Source organism: Brachypodium distachyon, chromosome 4, assembly GCF_000005505.3.
Source record: "Brachypodium distachyon strain Bd21 chromosome 4, Brachypodium_distachyon_v3.0, whole genome shotgun sequence".
NCBI lineage: Eukaryota > Viridiplantae > Streptophyta > Magnoliopsida > Poales > Poaceae > Brachypodium > Brachypodium distachyon.
Genome location: NC_016134.3, coordinates 33,678,184 through 33,697,041, shown reverse-complemented (window position 1 = coordinate 33,697,041; position 18,858 = coordinate 33,678,184).

Sequence of the window (18,858 nt, the reverse complement as noted above, 5' to 3'; positions counted from 1 at the left end):
AATCCTCCACTTGGCCGAAATCCCATTGATGAAGAGGATGCGGCCTTCTTCTCATCTCTCCTTATGGCGGTTTCTATGTTCTGAAATCATCACTTGAGCTAGCACCCGCCACCTCGCTGCCACCTCCATGGTTTGCTGTCCAACGCTGATCCTTGAGGTCCAAGCTAGGTCCTTCATTCCTAAAACACATAAAAGAACCCATCTTAGGCAGCAGCATATTCTCATTAATATTAAATGAAGTACCGAGGAACGAAAATACCTGATAATTTAGGTGTCATGCACGAGCTCTAGTAATCGGTCCATGTATCTCCGGTACTTAAGGTGTAGGTGCCGTAGGGGCTGTGGTTGTATCCTCATCATCCTCCCCTTCTTGAATCGAAGTCGTCCTCGACGGTAGTTCATCTTCTTCTCCCAAATAAGGCTTCAAATCTGCAATATTAAACGTGGGACTAACCCCAAAATTTGTAGGTAGCTCAAGTTTATATGCATTATCATTAATTTTCGCTAACACCTTAAAGGGACCATCAGCTCGTGGCATTAACTTAGACTTGCGCAAATCAGGGAAACGATCTTTGCACAAATGCAACCAAACAAGATCTCCAGGTTCAAACACAAATTGTTTTCTGCCCCTATCTCCCGCAAGTTTATACTTAGAATTCATGCGCTCACTATTCTCTTTAGTCGTCTCATGCATTTTTATTATAAGTTCAGCACGTTCCTTAGCATCAAAGTTAACTTTTTCAGAAGTTGGCAAAGGTAACAAATCAATTGGTGCACGAGGTATAAAACCATAAACAATTTCAAATGGGCACAATTTTGTGGTTGAATGCAGTGAACGATTATAAACAAATTCAATATGAGGTAAACATTTTCCCCACATTTTCAAGTTCTTCTTTAAAATAGACCTAAGCATAGTAGATAATGTTCTATTAACAACTTCAGTTTGTCCATCTGTTTGGGGATGACATGTAGTACTATAGTATTGGGCACACCATGCAAGCGAACAATTTAGTCCCTAACTTAGCCCATAAACATCTCCAAAAGTGGCTAAGAAATTTCGTGTCACGATCTGAAACTATAGTATTGGGCACACCATGCAAGCGAACAATTTCACGAAAGAATAAATCAGCAACATTTGTAGCATCATCGCTCTTATGACAAGGTATAAAATGTGCCATCTAAGAAAATCTATCAACAACCACAAATATGCTATCCCTCCCCTTCTTAGTTCGAGGCAATCCCAAAACAAAATCCATTGATATATCTTCCCAAGCAACATTAGGAACTGTCGTCGCTCGGTGCTCCGACACCGGGGGCGTGCAGCCACGTCCCCCTTTCAGGTTCAGTAGGGGCGTCTGGGGTGGAGACCAGATGATCGCCGGCACGGCCGACGAGGCCCTACTGGGCCGGCGAGGCAAAGTGCTAGGGGTACGCGCTAGTCCAAGAACAGATGTACGCATGATTTTTACCCAGGTTCGGGCCACCCGGAGGTGTAAAACCCTACGTCCTGCCTGTCTGAGCTGATATTGATTACGGATCAAATGTTTACAGGTTGCCGGGCAAGCTCCCGGGCTTTCTCTCAGTGGGTAGGCACTCCTTACCGCTCTCTGCTGGCTGCCTGCTGGAGCCACTAAGCATCTATCGAGCGAGCTTTGTCCGAACCAATTAACTGACCAACTGACTAACCTGTCAAAAAAAAACCCTCCAGACCGTTGGCATGGGTCCTCCTTTCACAAGGGGATGCCACATGTGCCACGGTGCATGGGCTACAAGTGTCCAGCGGGGAGGCATGCGACTCTCTCTGGTGAGTTGGTGGCATGCATGGGTGCCACCTCCGCTGCTAGGGGCCTAAGACCCTAGGGTAGGATTGAACAACCACTGTTCCTTCGACCCGACGGGTAACTACCCGTCGGTCGGCTCGTTTACTGAGCCGCGCACCTTACTCCTTGCCTTGGTGGGACCGCGCGTTCCGCGCCCGCCACGCGCCCGTGTGGCGCTGTCCAGCGGGCCCCACGACCCGAGGCGGGGGCACGCGTCCGGGAGCCTCCAGTCCCCGCAAGTCGGCCCGGGAAGCACCCGGGCCCAGCGCGCCCGGGAACCTCCTCCCGGGAAGCAGCTTCCCGGGAGGTGCCTAATCGGGAATATTCCGGGAGGCCCCGCTAGCCCATTTCGGGGCTGGTAGCTTGCCGGGAAGCTCGTTGGCGCTCCCCGGGATGAGACCTTCCCGGGAACCCGGGGGAGGGGGCCACGCGTCGCGCAGCGGTGGTACCCCGGGTGCCACTGGTGCGACAGTAGCCCCCGGGCGTGGGCCGGCATCACCTGTCCCCGGAAGGGTCTCTTCCTAGCCGGTTGCCGGGCTACGCCCTTAACCGACGCGTGGGCCCCCGATCAGTTGCGGGCCCGCGCCCCTTTGCTGCCCCGTGTACGGCACCGCCAAAAGCGGAGTAGTGGGCGCGAGATTTCCGCCCTAATCCCCCCCGCCTAAATGGGGTAGTTATGGCCACTCCGCGCATTACTCCCAGTGATTAGGAGTTATCCCCGCGCACCCGTAGGGTACGGAACCGGCCGTTACCAAACGACCGGGCGTCATAAAGCTTCCACTGTTGGCAACGGGGAGCAACACTTTGCCCTTTCGCCTCCATCCTCTTCCGCATCTCGCATCCCTGCGCTCTTGCCAGCTTCCACCCTCGCTCCTCATGGTGCCCCCCACCACCAGAAAGGGGAAGGAGGTCCAGTCTTCGAAGAAGCCCGCGACCAGCAAGACCGAGGCGGCACTCAAAGCGGCCGCCGCCAAGGACCAAAAGAGGCGGGAGATGCGCGCGAAAGTAGCCTTCTTCCGCCCCGGCTACAACAGCGACGCGCTGGGGAAGCTCCGGCACGCTGTCGCCTCCAACTTCAACGAGCACGGGGAGACGCGGATCTTCCCGGCGGGCGTCGAACACCAGGATAACGACTTCCGGGTGTTCGCGCGCTTCCTCCTCTGCGGCATGGTGCCGCCCTTCTCTCTGTTCCTCCACGCGCTGATGGAGTCCTATCAGCTGCGGGTGGCGCAGCTCCACCCCACCTCGCTCTTCCTCCTCGCCACCTTCCAGTTCCTCTGCGAGGCGTTCGTGGGGGTGATGCCGTCGGTGGGGCTCTTCCGGCATTACTTTTACCCGCGCATCGACAATGCGAAGGCGATGTCGTCGGGGGTGGTTTTCCGTGCCCGCGACCAGATGAAGTCGGAGTTCATCGTCCGGTCGGGGAAGAAGATCGAAAAAGAATGGCGGGGCAACTGGTGCTGGGTCCGAGTGGAGGACCCCCAGGAGTTCATCCAGCCGCCGACGGGGCTGCCGGTGCCCCAGATCGGCTGGCAGGACAGGTACCACCGTGACGCCGACCTCCTCCCCATCGTGGAGAAGCTCAAGGCGTAGCGGTGCCGACCTGGGGCCAAGCGGTAGCGGGGAGCCACTCCGCTTGCGGGGTAACCACCCCGAGCCGTGCCCTCCCGGGGCGGACCCGGGAGCCACACGGGGAGCGCATTCCCCCCGCAAGCGTCCCTTGTAACACTCCCGCTACGCGCGGGATCCGGGGCCGCACCCAGCGGGGCAGTGCTCAGTTTTGTTCAGCTCTTAGCGAATTTAGCGTTCATGTTCAGATACTTAGCTTTCCGTTTGGTCCAACGTTCCGCGATGCTCTGCGGTAGAGTGCAGACGGGGCGCCACCTCGGTAGGAAACCATCCGGGGTACCTGTTCAGGGGGAACGATCTCGGAGGGATGCGGCAGGAACGCGGGGGCAGGATCGCCGCCGGCGGCAACCACCGCCGACGATGCTACCACCACGCTCACGCGGCAACCCTCGCCCTCAGGGGCGGACCCTGGCCTTCAGGGACGAACCCTGGCTTAGGAGGGCTCCGCTCCGGGAGCAGCCGCGAGACGGCTATAACGTCCTCGGCGCCGGCTTCGCCACACCCCGAACGGCGGGTACGGGTGACGAGGAAGTTATAGCCTTCCAGCGACAGCCCCCGCAACTGGGGAGACCTGGGTTTTCTCTAGGGGACTCGCCCCAAGGGATGCGACGACCCTTGTTACCCAGGAGCTAAACTGCTCGAGGGCCACGGCAGGGACGCGGTGATGGGCCGGAACGAGCAATGAGCGCCAGCACCGGCGCCATCACAGCGTCCTCGCAACGACCCGCGCCCGAAGAAGACTCTCTCAAAGGGAATGCGGCCGGGTCTCTTTGGTAGTGCACCCGCCGGCACAAGGCATGGATGGCACGCACTACCGTAGAGTCTCCGCGGTCAACCCCGCTCCCTGCGGAGGTGTCCTACGGAGGGGGCGACAAGGGCACTGTGGCAATGCACCCCGTCGGCGCCGGACGCGGACGGGACGCACCGCCACAGTGCCTCTGCGGCGACCCTCGCCCCGGAACCGCCCCTTTGAGGAAGCGCAGCGGGGGCACAACGGCAGTGCACCCGTCGGCGCGGGACGCGGACGGCACGCACTGCCCCCGTGCCTCTGCAGCGCCCCTCGGGGTGGGCTCGATGGGGCGGTGCGGCAGGGGCGCGGGGGGGCCTTGCCACCGCGCGCGACGGATCCGCGCGGCACCGTGGTGCCTTTTCCCCGAACGCGGCGCTGTTTCCGCCGCCATGCTTACGGGTAACCACGGCACACACGGCGGCCAGCCGACAACCCAGAAGCCTCGGAGTGCGGTGAACCCCTTGTGTTGCGGTCCTCCCGCACCACAAGGCACCGGTGTATGGTGCGTCCCGTGGGCAGCTCACGGGCACCACAGTGTACAAGATTCCTCCCTTTCCTGCAGGTTAGACTCTTACCAGATCCGAGGTGCTGAAAAAATTTCGAAACTTATGAAAACAAGTAACACAGGTAAATCAGATAAAACTCATTTCTCCTACTTCCCAGCCCCCGGCACAAAGGGGTCGATGCCAAACTTGGATGTGAGCGTTTCCTTCCCGGGCGCAGCGACTGCGCGGTGCGGGCGGCAGGAGGCCGAGCAACCGCACGCCTCGTGGTGCACGTTGCGGGAAGCCCGCCAGCGGCACGACCAGTGCCGGAACGATCCGGCAACGGGTTTTCGTTTCGGGGCCACGGCAGCCCCTTGCTCACAACCAAGTAGAGAAAGACACCTTTGTGCACTTAAAGTAGGAGGCAAGAGGAGGAAAACAAGCGAATGAACAAGGCAAGAACAAAGCTCAGGGGTGAAACACCTATCTTTATTCACAGTTAACTAGCGGTTTACACACAGGGGCTGCCCGGTTACACTAGTTCGAGAGGTATGCATCAGAGGCATCACCTGAGGGTCGGGCTCCGCCGCTTCACGGGTAGAACTTGCGCAAGTGTTCAATATTCCAGCTATTGGGCACCGGCAAGCCGTCTTCGGTTTCCAGGCGGACAGCCCCCGGCGTGGTCACCTGCACTACCCGGAAGGGCCCCTTCCATTTCGAAGTCAACTTGTTCCCGGCCTTCGTTCCTTATATCCGACGCAGGACAAGGTCTCCGTTCTCGAGCCCCCGGGGACGGACTCGTCTGTTGTGATAACGAGCCGTCTTCGGTTTCCAGGCGGACAGCCCCCGGCGTGGTCACCTGCACTACCCGGAAGGGCCCCTTCCATTTCGAAGTCAACTTGTTCCCGGCCTTCGTTCCTTATATCCGACGCAGGACAAGGTCTCCGTTCTCGAGCCCCCGGGGACGGACTCGTCTGTCGTGATAACGACGGAGTCCCTGCTGGTAGCGCGCGGCTCGCACAGCAGCCCGGCACCGAAGCTCTTCGATGAAGTTTAGATCGTCGACCCTTTGCTCGTGTTGGCTGGCGTCGCCGTACGCGCGTACTCGGGGAGATCCGTACTTGAGCTCGAGGGGCAGCACCGCTTCTGCCCCGTAGACAAGGGCGAAAGGAGTTTCGCCCGTTGCCCGACTAGGTGTGGTCCGGACGGACCACAGCACGGGCTGGAGTTCTTCGACCCAGTGCTTCCCGTGGCCTTTGAGCTTGTCAAAGGTTCTCGTCTTGAGCCCCCGCAGAACCTCTGCGTTGGCTCGCTCCGCCTGTCCGCTGCTCCTCGGGTGAGCGACGGACGTGAAGCGCAACTTAGTGCCCATGTCTTCGCAGTAGTCGCGAAACGCTGCGCTCGTGAATTGCGTGAAGTTATCGGTGATGATGCTGTTGGGAACCCCGAACCGGCACACAATGCCCTTAAGGAACTTGATGGCCGCCTGGGCGGTCACCTTGCGCACTGGTTCCACCTCCACCCATTTGGAGAACTTGTCAATGGCCACAAACAAGTATTCGTAACCGCCAACCGCCCTTGGTAGCTTGCCGACGATGTCTAGTCCCCAGACCGCGAACGGCCATGAGGACGGGATGGCATGCAGGGCCTGGGCTGGTTGGTTGCTCTTCTTCGAGTGGAACTGGCACGCTTCGCACGTCCTCACCATCCGCTCTGCGTCGGTCAGGGCCGTGGGCCAGTAAAAACCATGCCGGAAAGCCTTGCCGGCTAAAGCCCGGGAGGCCACATGGTGTGAACATGTGCCTCGATGTATGTCCTCCAACAGTGCACACCCTTCCTCCTGCGGCACGCAGAGGAGTTTTACACCATTCGCACGCCTGCGGTAGACGCTGCCGTCTATCACGGTGTATATCTTGGCTCGCCGCGCTACGCGCTCCGCGGCGTCGTCATCCTCCGGGAGGGCCTCCCATTTCAGATAGCGGGCGATCTCTTCCGCCCAGGGAGGAATTTCTCTGCCCGTGCATGCCGCCATATCAGCGGCATGGACCCCTGCTGCTGCAGGGGTTCCCTCGGTTGCCGGAGGGGCGTCCCCGGCAGCCGTCTGGGGGGTGACTGAAGGAGCCAGTTGCTTCTGACAGAACACCCCCGCCGGAGGCTTCCGGCGCTCTGCTGCCATCTTGGCCAGCTCATCAGCAGCGAAGTTGTCCTTCCGCTTGACGTGTTCGAAGCGCAAACCCTTGAACTTCCGTTCCAGCTTGCGGACCTCTTTCACGTACGGCGCCATTTGAGGGCAATCGTAGTCCTTGTTCACTTGGTTGATCACAAGCTGGGAATCACCGCGAACAACCAGGCGCTTAATGTCGAGGGCGACCGCTGCCCGCAGCCCGGCAAGCAGGCCTTCGTACTCCGCCGTGTTGTTGGTGGAGTTAGCGAAGTCGAGTTGGACGGCGAACCGCAGCTGGTCCCCTGTGGGTGACTCGATGACGACCCCGGCTCCCGCTCCCTGGAGACTGAACACACCGTCGAAGTAGAGGACCCAGGGGCCCTCGTCCAGCTTGCCGGGAAGGCCGGTCTCTGACTCACTTTCTTCTACGCCCGTGGACGTCCACTCCGCGACGAAGTCCGCCAGGGCCGTGCTCTTGATGCTTTTGGAGTTGGCGAAGTGGAGGTCGAATTCCGACAGCTCCATCCTCCATTCGGCCACTCTCCCGGTGGCTTCACGGTTGGTGAGGGTCTTCCCGAGGCAGAACCCGGACACCACCGTGACGCGGTGCGCCCGGAAGTAGTGGCGCAACTTGCGGACGCAAGGAGAATCCCCAGAAGAAGCTTCTGTACTTGCGGGTATCTTGTCTGCGCGTCGCGCAACACCGTACTGACAAAGTACACCGGTCGCTGCACCAACCGCTTCCGTGGCGCCGAGATTGCCGGCTCTGGGGTGGTCCCTGGGCTTGTGGTGGTTGCCGGAGGCTGCTCAGTCACCTGCCCCGCAGCCCCAATCCCCGGGACTTCTTCCTCCCTCTCGGCAACCAGCACCGAGCTGACCACCTGGTCAGTCGCCGCTAGGTAGAGTAGCAGCGGCTCGCCCAACTTGGGGGCGACGAGGATGGGCGGTGACCTCAGGTATCGCTTGAGTTCCTGGAGTGCCGCCTCGGCCTCGACAGTCCAGTGGACTGGACCCTTCTTCTTCATTACCCGGAAGAAAGGCAGGGCACGCTCGCCCAGCCTGGAGATGAAGCGTCCAAGCCCGGCAACGCAGCCGTTGAGGCGCTAGACATCTTTCACCTTGCGGGGGGCCTCCATCTTCTCGATGGCTTCTATTTTGGTCGGGTTGGCCTGTATCCCCCGGTGTGAAACCAAGAAACCCAGAAGCTGCCCGAAGTTGACACCGAAGGTGCACTTATCCGGGTTTAGTCTGAGCTTGATCTTGCGGAGGTTGTCAAATGTCTCCCGCAGGTCATCAATCAGGGAGTCCCTACACTTCGATTTGATGACGATGTCATCCATGTAGGCCTCCGCGTTGCGGCCTAGCTGGGGCCCCAAACATTCTCGCAGGGCACGCTGGAATGTGGAGCCCGCGTTCTTTAACCCGAAAGGCATGCATGTATAGCAGTAGCAGCCAACCGGGATGATAAACGCTGTCTTTTCCTCATCCTCGACCGCCATCTTGATTTGATGGTAGCCAGAGAAAGCATTCAAAAAACTCAACAGGTCACAACCAGCGGTAGAATCAACTATCTGGTCGATACGGGGTACAGGGAAGGGATCCTTGGGGCATTCACGATTAAGATCGGTAAAATCCACGCACATGCGGAGCTTATTCCCCGCTTTGGGCACCACTACAGGGTTAGCCAGCCAAGTGGGGTACAAAACTTCCCTGATCGCCCCGGCAGCCCTGAGCTTGCCCACCTCTTGCTTGATAAATCTTTCCGCTCTTGTGCCTGCCGTCGGATCTTCTGCTTGACGGGGTGCGCGTTCGGGCGCACCGCGAGCCGATGCTCAATCACCTCCCTGTGGACTCCGGGAAGGTCCGACGGTTCCCAGGCGAACACGTTGGCATTTTCCCGGAGGAAGGTGGCGAGGGCGCTTTCCTATTCGGCGGTCAGGTTCGCACCGACGGTAACGGTGCGCTCCTTGTCGCCGGCTTGGAGGGGCAACTTCTTCACTTTGGCGGCCTCCTCCCGGAGCCCCCGCCCCTTGCCGGGACGCGCGCTCGAGCCCGCACCTCCTCCGGCTAGCCCTTGCGGGGTGGTGCGGGCCTTCTTCGTTGCCGGGGCGTCACCCGGCAGGGCGTCGTCCTCGACAGCACCTTCGTCGCCAGCGTCAGCTGCAGCAGCGGCCCGGACGACCTCGCCAACGCACCAAGCAGCGTCTTTGAGATCGCACCCGATGGAGAGGACTCCGTAAACGGACGGGATCTTCATCACACCGTAGGCGCAATGCGTAGCCGCCATAAACTTGATCAGCGCCGAACGGCCAAGGATCCCGTTGTAGGGCAACGGGATATGCGCCACATCGAACACTATGTGCTCGGTCCTGAATGCTTCCCGGAACGGTTCGGTGGGCTTCAGCTGCTCCATCGGCAGCTGAAGCTTTTCCACCAGCCTGGCGGACAGGAGGTTAAGCCCCGCTCCGTTGTCCACCAGGACCTTGGTCACCGTCATATTGCTAATGATCGGCGAGACGACGAAGGGTATTATTCCGGAACCCAATTGTCACACCGGGTGGTCGTCAGCGCTGAAGGTGATCGGCACGTGCGACCACCTCAGCGGCTGTTGCGGCTCAGCATTCAGCAACAGCGCGCACACGTCGCGGGTGAGGCGCTTCGCCGCGGCGTCGGATGGGAGAGCGTAAGATCCCACATGGATACAGGCGATGCCACGAGGCTCCTGGAAGCCCGGCTCGTTGCCGCCGGAACGGTCGGACTCGCGTTGCTCCTCTCCGCGCACCCTGTCGCGCCCGCGAGGAGGGCGTTCCCGCACAGCGAGGGGCTGGCTGTGCCCTCCTTGGGATTCGACCCTGCCGGCACCCCCGCCGGCCGGCCTCGGACCTGCCCTGGGGTCGTTCGGGCAATCTCGGGAGAGATGCCCGATGTCGCCACAATTGAAGCAGGCGCCGGCGGCGCGGCGCTCCTCGTGGCGTTGCTCCCGCCGCTGCTTGATCCCTTGCAGGACGCGGCAACTCTACGCGTCGTGGGTGGAGTTGTTGTGGATAGGACAGCGGGACGTGTCGCCCTGCTTCCCACCAGATTCTCCCCCCGGCGAGGCCTTCTTCGTGGGCCTCGCGGCCGGAGCCCCCGGGTCCGCAGCGAGGACTTGCTTCCCGCTGCGCTTACGGGAACCCTTCTTCTGCGAGCCATTGCCCGGGCGCTAGGCGCCCCTCCTCGGCCATGGCGCACTTGTGCGCCAAGGCGGACAAGTCCTGCGTCGTCCGGATCCGATGCGTGCTCAGCTTTTCACGCATCTTGGGATCGCGGACGTTGATGGCGAAGGTGTTTATGATGGCGACGGCCTCCGCCTCCGGGATAGAATAGGAGAGATTGGAGAAGCGGTTGACGAAGGCCCGCAACGTCTCTCCCGGTTTTTGCACGATGATGTGCAGCTCCGCCATGGTTCCCGGGCGCTTATAGCCGCCCTGGAACGCGCTCACGAACTGCTCGCGCAGGTCTGCCCAGGTGGCGACGGATCCGGCGGGCAGGTTGAGCAACCAGGTTCGCGCTGATCCCTTCAGGACCATCGGGAACCAGTTTGCCCTGACCTTGTCGTCGGCGCCGATGGCATGCATGCCCAGCGTATAGGTCAGGAGAAAATCTTTGGGATTAGCGGTCCTGTCGTACGTACCGAGCGCAGGCGCTCGGAACTTACGGGGCCACACCACCTGCCGCAACTCGCGCGCGAACGCAGTGCAGCCGTCCTCTGGGCCTAGGGGAGCATCTTCTTGCTCCAGTGGGTGCCGGCGCTCCAAGCGCCTGCGCCGGCGCTCCTGTTGTCGGGCATTCAAGATGCCACGCGCATCGCCCCCTGGGACGGTGGGCGATGAATTCGAGGACCCCTCCGGGCTCCCGTCTACCAGGCCCCGCTGAGGAGGGGGCGGGTTCTCCCCCTGTCGTGAGGCGGACGGTGCGCCTTCGCGCTCTGAGTTCGGCCCGTGGCCGGAGCCTACTGGGGCGCCCTCGCCTTGCGGCTGTTGGGTGGCTAGGGTGAGACGCGCCTCCAACTCCTCGCCCCACGTCTCGTGCGCCGGCGTACCCTGCTGTGGCTCGTACTGCACCATGACGCGCGCGGCGACGATGGCTTCAGCCGGGGTTCGCACGGGGGGCAACCGGTTTCCTGAACGGCTGCTTCCCGCCCTGGCCCCGGACGCCTCCGGGCATGCAGGGTGCGAACCTCCAGGGGTCGCTCGGGACGCGGCGTGCTCCGGGTGCCGCTGCCGCGGGGCATCCTCGGGTCGCGTCTCCACCCGTTGGCTGGCCCGGGCGACGCCATGCGTGCTCGCCCGATTGCCCCCAGCGCTGGGGGCAGCCGGTCCCCTCGGCCGATTGTCGGTCGACGGGCGGGGAGGCGGTGGAGGCAGCTGCGTTTGCTGCACCCTCGAGGGCTCAGGATTCTCTTGAGCTCCCGATTCGGGTCGCACGTCGTGCGACCGCGTGTGCGCCGCTGGGGCCTCACGCGGGTCTATGCGTGAATCACCAGCCCGCTTAGAGGGCATGGTGACAAGGCTCGTCGACGAAGAAGAGTGAAGCCGATGCCGATGGGAACTTCCGCTACCGGCGATCTCCGGCGCCGTCCACTCCCGCGCCCCCTACCTGGCGCGCCCGATGTCGTCGCTCGGTGCTCCGACACCGGGGGCGTGCAGCCACGTCCCCCTTTCAGGTTCAGTAGGGGCGTCTGGGGTGGAGACCAGATGATCGCCGGCACGGCCGACGAGGCCCTACTGGGCCGGCGAGGCAAAGTGCTAGGGGTACGCGCTAGTCCAAGAACAGACGTACGCACGATGTTTACCCAGGTTCGGGCCACCCGGAGGTGTAAAACCCTACGTCCTGCCTGTCTGAGCTGATATTGATTACGGATCAAATGTTTACAAGTTGCCGGGCAAGCTCCCGGGCTTTCTCTCAGTGGCTAGGCACTCCTTACCGCTCTCTGCTGGCTGCCTGCTGGAGCCACTAAGCATCTATCGAGCGAGCTTCGTCCGAACCAATTAACTGACCAACTGACTAACCTGTCAAAAAAAAACCCTCCAGACCGTTGGCATGGGTCTTCCTTTTATACACAAGGGGATGCCACATGTGCCACGGTGCATGGGCTACAAGTGTCCAGCGGGGAGGCATGCGACTCTCCTTGGTGAGTTGGTGGCATGCATGGGTGCCACCTCCGCTGCTAGGGGCCTAAGACCTTAGGGTAGGATTGAACAACCACTGTTCCTTCGACCCGACGGGTAACTACCCGTCGGTCGGCTCGTTTACTGAGCCGCGCACCTTACTCCTTGCCTTGGTGGGACCGCGCGTTCCGCGCCCGCCACGCGCCCGTGTGGCGCTGTCCAGCGGGCCCCACGACCCGAGGCGGGGGCACGCGTCCGGGAGCCTCCAGTCCCCGCAAGTCGGCCCGGGAAGCACCCGGGCCCAGCGCGCCCGGGAACCTCCTCCGGGGAAGCAGCTTCCCGAGAGGTGCCTAATCGGGAATATTCCGGGAGGCCCCGCTAGCCCATTTCGGGGCTGGTAGCTTGCCGGGAAGCTCGTTGGCGCTCCCCGGGATGAGACCTTCCCGGGAACCCGGGGGAGGGGGCCACGCGTCGTGCAGCGGTGGTACCCCGGGTGCCACTGGTGCGACAGGAACAGGGAGAGGCATATATAAACCATGAGGATTGAGTCGTGACTTAGGTTTTTGACATGTAGTGCAGCGAGCGATAAATCTCTCAACATCCCGTCTCATCCGAGGCCAAAAGAAATGATCAGCGAGCACATCTTCGGTCTTCTTCACGCCGAAGTGACCCATCAACCCTTCTCCATGTGCCTCCTGTAACAACAAAAGACGAACGGAGCTATCTAGGATGCATAGCTTGTTAGCACGGAACACAAATCCATCATGAATGATGAACTTGTTCCATGTTCTGCCCTCTTTACAATGCTGCAAAACATCCTTAAATCTGCATCATGTTCATATTGTTTTTTTATAGTCTCCAATCCAAATATCCGAAAATCAAGCTGAGATAACAAGGTATAACGACGTGATAACGCATCAGCAATAACATTATCTTTACCCTTCTTATGTTTAATAACATACGAAAAAGACTCAATAAATTCAACCCATTTAGCATGACGATGGTTCAGCTTTGCTTGACTACGAATATGCTTCAAAGATTCATGATCTGAATGTATAACAAATTCTTTGGACCATAAATAATGTTGCCATGTTTCTAAAGTCCGAACGAGAGCATATAATTCCTTATCATAAGTAGAATAATTCAGACTAGGCCCACTCAATTTTTCACTAAAGTATGCAACAGGTTTTCCATCTTGTAACAACACACCTCCTAAACCGATTCCACTAGCATCACACTCCAACTCAAAAGTCTTATTAAAATCAGGAAGTTGGAGTAAAGGAGCATGTGTCAATTTATCTTTCAATATGAGAAAAGCTTCTTCTTGTGTAGCGCCCCATTCATATGGAACATCCTTCTTTGTGAGCTCATTAAGCGGTGCAGCAAGGGTGCTGAAATCCTTTACAAAGCGGCGATAAAACCCAGCGAGTCCAAGAAAGCTCCTCACTTGCGTGACTGTTGTTGGAGTTGGCCATCTTTGAATAGCGTCGATCTTGGCCTTATCAACTTCTATGCCCTGTGGAGTGACAACATAGCCAAGAAACGAAACTCGATCGGTGCAAAAGGTGCACTTCTCAAGGTTACCAAACAAACGTGCATCTCTCAAAGCATCAAAAACAACACATAAATGATTCAAGTGGTCCTCTAAAGAGCCGCTGTAATTCAATATATCATCAAAATAAACCACCACAAATCGTCCTATGAAAGCACATAAAACTTCGTTCATTAACCGCATGAAAGTGCTAGGTGCATTAGTAAGACTGAAAGGCATGACTAACCACTCATATAGTCCAAACTTAGTTTTAAATGTTGTTTTCCATTCATCGCCTAATTTCATTCGAATTTGGTGGTAACCACTACGTAAATCAACTTTAGAGAACATAGTAGAGGCACTTAATTCATCGAACATATCATCAAGTCTATGAATTGGGTGACGATAGCGAATAGTAATGTTATTAATAGCTCTACAATCTACACACATACGCCAATAACCATCTTTCTTTGGTACCAAAATAACAGGAACATCACAAGGACTAAGGGATTCATGAACATAACCTTTGTCGAGCAATTCTTGAACTTGTCGTTGAATCTCCTTCGTCTCCTCTGGATTCTTACGGTAGGGCGCAAGGTTGGGCAGCGAAGCACCAGGAATTAAATCAATTTGATGTTCAATCCCTCGAATAGGTGGTAATCCTGGTGGTACGTCTCGTGGAAAGACGTCGGAATACTCCTGCAAAACGTGAGTAACAGCAGGGGGCAAAGAGGGAGGCATATCCTCAAATGAAAACAAAGCCTCTTTGCAAATGAATGCATAGCAAATAGAATTATTCGCATCTAAATCAGAAATATCAGATTTACTTGCAAGCAAGCATGCACCTTTCAATTTAATTTCATTAACATGTTTCGGTTCAGATTTGCTAGTAGACGCTTGGTGCTTAAATTCTTCAGCGACATTCTGGTTCTCACTCTTATCCTTCTCTTTGCTCTTTGCTCTACTAGCTCTAGCAAGATCATCTTTCACAATTTGTTTAGGAGTCATACGTTTCAAACCAATTTTCTTACCATCATGCATAAAAGAATAATGATTAGTTCTTCCATGATGAACATAATCTTTATCATATTGCCATGGACGACCGAGTAACATAGAACATGCTTGCATAGGTACCACATCACAATTCACAAAATCAGAATATGTACCAATAGTAAAGTGTGCACGGACTGTTCTAGTTACCTTGAGCTTACCGTTGTTGTTAAACCATTGAATGTAGTAAGGGTGGGGGTGCGGCCTGGTGGTAAGAACAAGTTTTTCCACCATCTTCGTGCTAGCCAAATTATTGCAACTTCCCCCATCTATAATTATACGAACAACGCGCTCCTTGATGACCCCTTTTGTTTGGAACAAGTTATGCCGCTGATTTTGTTCGGCGTGGCTCATTTGGACGCTCAAGGTGCGTTGTGCAATCAAACTCAAGTACTGATCAGCGACTTCAGCTTCCATTGACTCCTCGTCATGGTGGGCAGCGGGGTCTTCTTGCTCTTCCTTGGCAATGAGAGCATAGGTAGCTTCGTCAAAATCACTGGCTAAATCATATACTCCATCTTCACATATGATCATAACGCGTTTGGTTGAACAGTCCCGCTGAAAATGCCCGTATCCTTTGCACCTACGACATTGGTTATCTCCGGTTCGTCCGGTGGAAGCAACGGACGCTGCTGAACTTTGTGCAGAGGCAGCGGGTGTATTTCTTGTTGCTGCTGGTCCAACCTTTGCGGATGTAGGTGTAGAGGTACTTTGCTTGTTGGTGGAAGTAGTAGGAACAGCCAAACGTGTAGGGGCTGGGCGTGTGGAAGGGGCAGCGGGGCTGCGTGCTGCCCATGAGGAAGTACGACCTGCAGAAAAGTTAGTCCGCGCGTTCGTGGGTCGTCCCTGCACTTCCCTTTCAGCTTTGCAAGCAATGTGAAACAATCGATTGATAGAATTATACTCCTTATAATCAACAATGTCAGCAATTTCATGATTTAAACCACCAAAGATCTAGCCATAGCAGCTTCCTCATTCTCAACTAAACCACAACGTAACATGTTCTTTTGCATTTCTTGATAATAATCTTGGGCAGAATTACGACCTTGCCTTAATTGTTGTAGTTTCTTTAACAAGTCATGCGAATAGTATGAAGGAACATATCTAGCGCGCATAATTCTTTTCAAATCATCCCATGTTGGTGGTATATTGTTAGGATGTGCAATACAATACTCATGCCACCAAACAGAAGCAAAATCAGTAAACTCACTAGTAGCAGCCCTAACCCTCTTATTAGCAGGAAAATCATGGCAAGTAATTTTTTGACTCAATTCTAATTCCCATGTGAGGTAAGCATCATGGTCATATTTTCCATCAAAAGGAGGAACCTTAAGTTTAATAGAATGCAGCGAGTCATGTTTCTCTCTTTGAGGTCGTGTCGGTCCCATACCTCGGCGGTTGAAATGAGTTTGACGATGATCACGGTCGTTGTGATGGTTTACGGCCCCGTCTTGTTCCGTATCCGCGGAGTAGTTGTCGTCGTTCTCCTCAACCTTGCTTGCGAAGGTGCCGTTATTAGCGGTCCGCTGGTTATGTGTATTGTTTCCTCCCGGTGTAGCGATGGTCGTTGCAGCAAGTGCCACCAGTTGCGTCGTGATTTCTGCCAGAGAAGTACTAATGGTAGCAACAGAATTCTGTAAAGATGTTAGCTTGTTATTTGTTTCAATGTGCGCGCTCTCCAAGGTTCCAAGTCTCTCATTCGCAACCCAAACGTCCTCATCCAGCTCCTCGTTACGGAGCCTAAGCTTGCGATCAAAATGTGAAATAATGCCCTTTGTGCGTGGAGAGTGGCCTTGTAAATCATCGTCAGAACCTGCCATCGTTAGGAGAAAACAAGAAACAAATCACAAAAAAAAGTCCCTATGCACTACTAGGATGTGGGGTTCCAAAGATCACTCCACTCAACTTTTAATCAAGTTCTTACTCGTTCTTACGCAACAAACAGGAAGGTGATGGCCAGCGGCGAGAACAAGCCCTCCGAAGATTAATGTATCGATGCCTTGGGGCAAACCAACTTAGGTGTACAATCTGTGGAGCTTGTAGGCTTATGTGAGTAGCAAGGAAAAGTAAATAATCAAATCAGCAATGCAAAGTTGAAAATATGCTCAAAAATGCTAGTCCTAGCTGCTGGAGTCGATAAGAACGAATTACAGAAATTAACTAAGCCTAAATACTGAAAAAGGTAGAAAGGAAAGATCAAATGAAAGGTAAAACAAGTAAATCTCTGGGGAATATTTATCTTTTTTCTTTTTTTCTTCTTGTGGCCTTCTGTTTGGCTTCTTATTCTTTTCAATTTTTTTCTTTTTTTTAAACCCCAGAAACTCACGCAAAAGAAGTTAAGACCGGAAAGCTGCACGTCGGTCTGTAGGAGAACAACAAAGGCTGTAGTAAGGAAAACTCAGAAAAATATGAGAAATATCGGTTAGAAGCGTATCAAAACAAGATTTTCAACAAGTGCAAGATCACTCGAAACGGAGGTCGGACGGTGGAGAAAACTGAGATATACTAGGTTGCCCCGGGGCCGAAAAACGGGTGCAGAAACTTCGGAGCTCGAAAAATCCACCTTAGAGGCCTAATTTTAGAGGATGTGCCTCGTCGAGAGCTTTCTGAAAAGTCCTGGAACGTCCAAATCCGACTTCGTATGCAAAAGATACGCCCGTTTTAGTGAACACCGGTCAAACCCACCCGTTTTTCTCTCCTTTTTTTCTTTCCGTATCAAAACTTTCCGAACAACTTGATCTCCAATTTTTTTTTTGATATCTTTCCTCTTTCCGAAACTCTTTCCCCAACTCTCTCCCGATTGGACTCGAACTCGGATTCGCGGCTGAAAACTATAACTTACCGACTCGATGTAGGACTCGAAGAGGGACTCGGTGTAGGACTCGGTGGAAGATATGGTGGCGGCGGAAGATTATAGCGGCGGTGTGGCAGGAAGTTTGGCGGCGGAAGATTGATGGAAAGCCTGCGTTACACGAAATTAAAAGACAAAAACAAGTTCGATCTAGTAGAAAAAATCTGAAAAACGATCCAATCTAATCCAGCAACTCGACACGATTAATGCAGCAAAGATTCAACAATGCAAAACTAATGTGAAAATTGCAAGGCTCAGATTGGTTCTAGGACAAGGTAACTAATCTAATAATTTTTTTTGGCTTTTCTTGGAGATAGGTAAAAACAGATCTAAACTAGGAATAAATTGGAAAAGTTTCACCGAGTAACCGTAAGCTCTGATACCACGTGATAGCCTCGAGGGTGTCCCGATCTTTCGATGAGATACCTAATTATCGATTTGGTAGGAGGTGACGTTGACGATCCGACTAGAACCTAGGAGGCAGCGCCTTAGCGATCAATACACTAACTCCAGAAGGTTATTGATCCCGCAGGGGCACGATCAACCTGACCACGAAGGTCTTTGTTCCTGCAAGCAATCGAAGAACAAGTAAGAACAAGATGAAAAGCAATCTGAAATTGCGAATAGGAGATATGAAGGTTCACGAATTTGAATACTCAATATAGTTGGAGTCTTGATGACGGTAAAACAAGTGGTCTAACCGACACACGCGATTACATGAAAGTAGCAAAGGCTAAACTTTATCTAATCCAAACCCGAGGCTCCATATGGGGGATCATGGGGTATAAATAGGAGGGGAACTAGGTGGTTTTTGGCCAGGCCCTTGAGGGACTCCGAAACGGCCTAGGAATCCTCCTAAAACACAACGAAAATATCTAAAAATTGGCTAGACCCTATTACATGTCCTTAGGCCAAATAAAGCAAGGTTATAACCCTCATCTTTGGCCCATAGATACCCATTGGAGGGGGAATCCTCCACTTGGCCGAAATCTCATTGATGAAGAGGATGCGGCCTTCTTCTCATCTCTCGTTATGATGGTTTAAATGTTCTGAAATCATCACTTGAGCTAGCTCCCGCCACCTTGCCGCCACCTCCATGGTTTGCTGTCCAACGCTGATCCTTAAATTCCTAAAACACATAAAAGAACCCATCTTAGGCAGCAACATATTCTCATTAATATTAAATGAAGTACCGAGGAACGAAAATACCTGATAATTTAGTTGTCATGCACGAGCTCTAGTAATTGGTCCATGTATCTCCAGTACTTGAGGTGTAGGTGCTGTAGGGGTTGTGGTTGTATCATTAGTTGGGATGTCTTCATCAAACGCTCGCCATGAAAACTTACATTTGATGCCTCAAACGACGATGACTGAGTTCTGCTCAACTT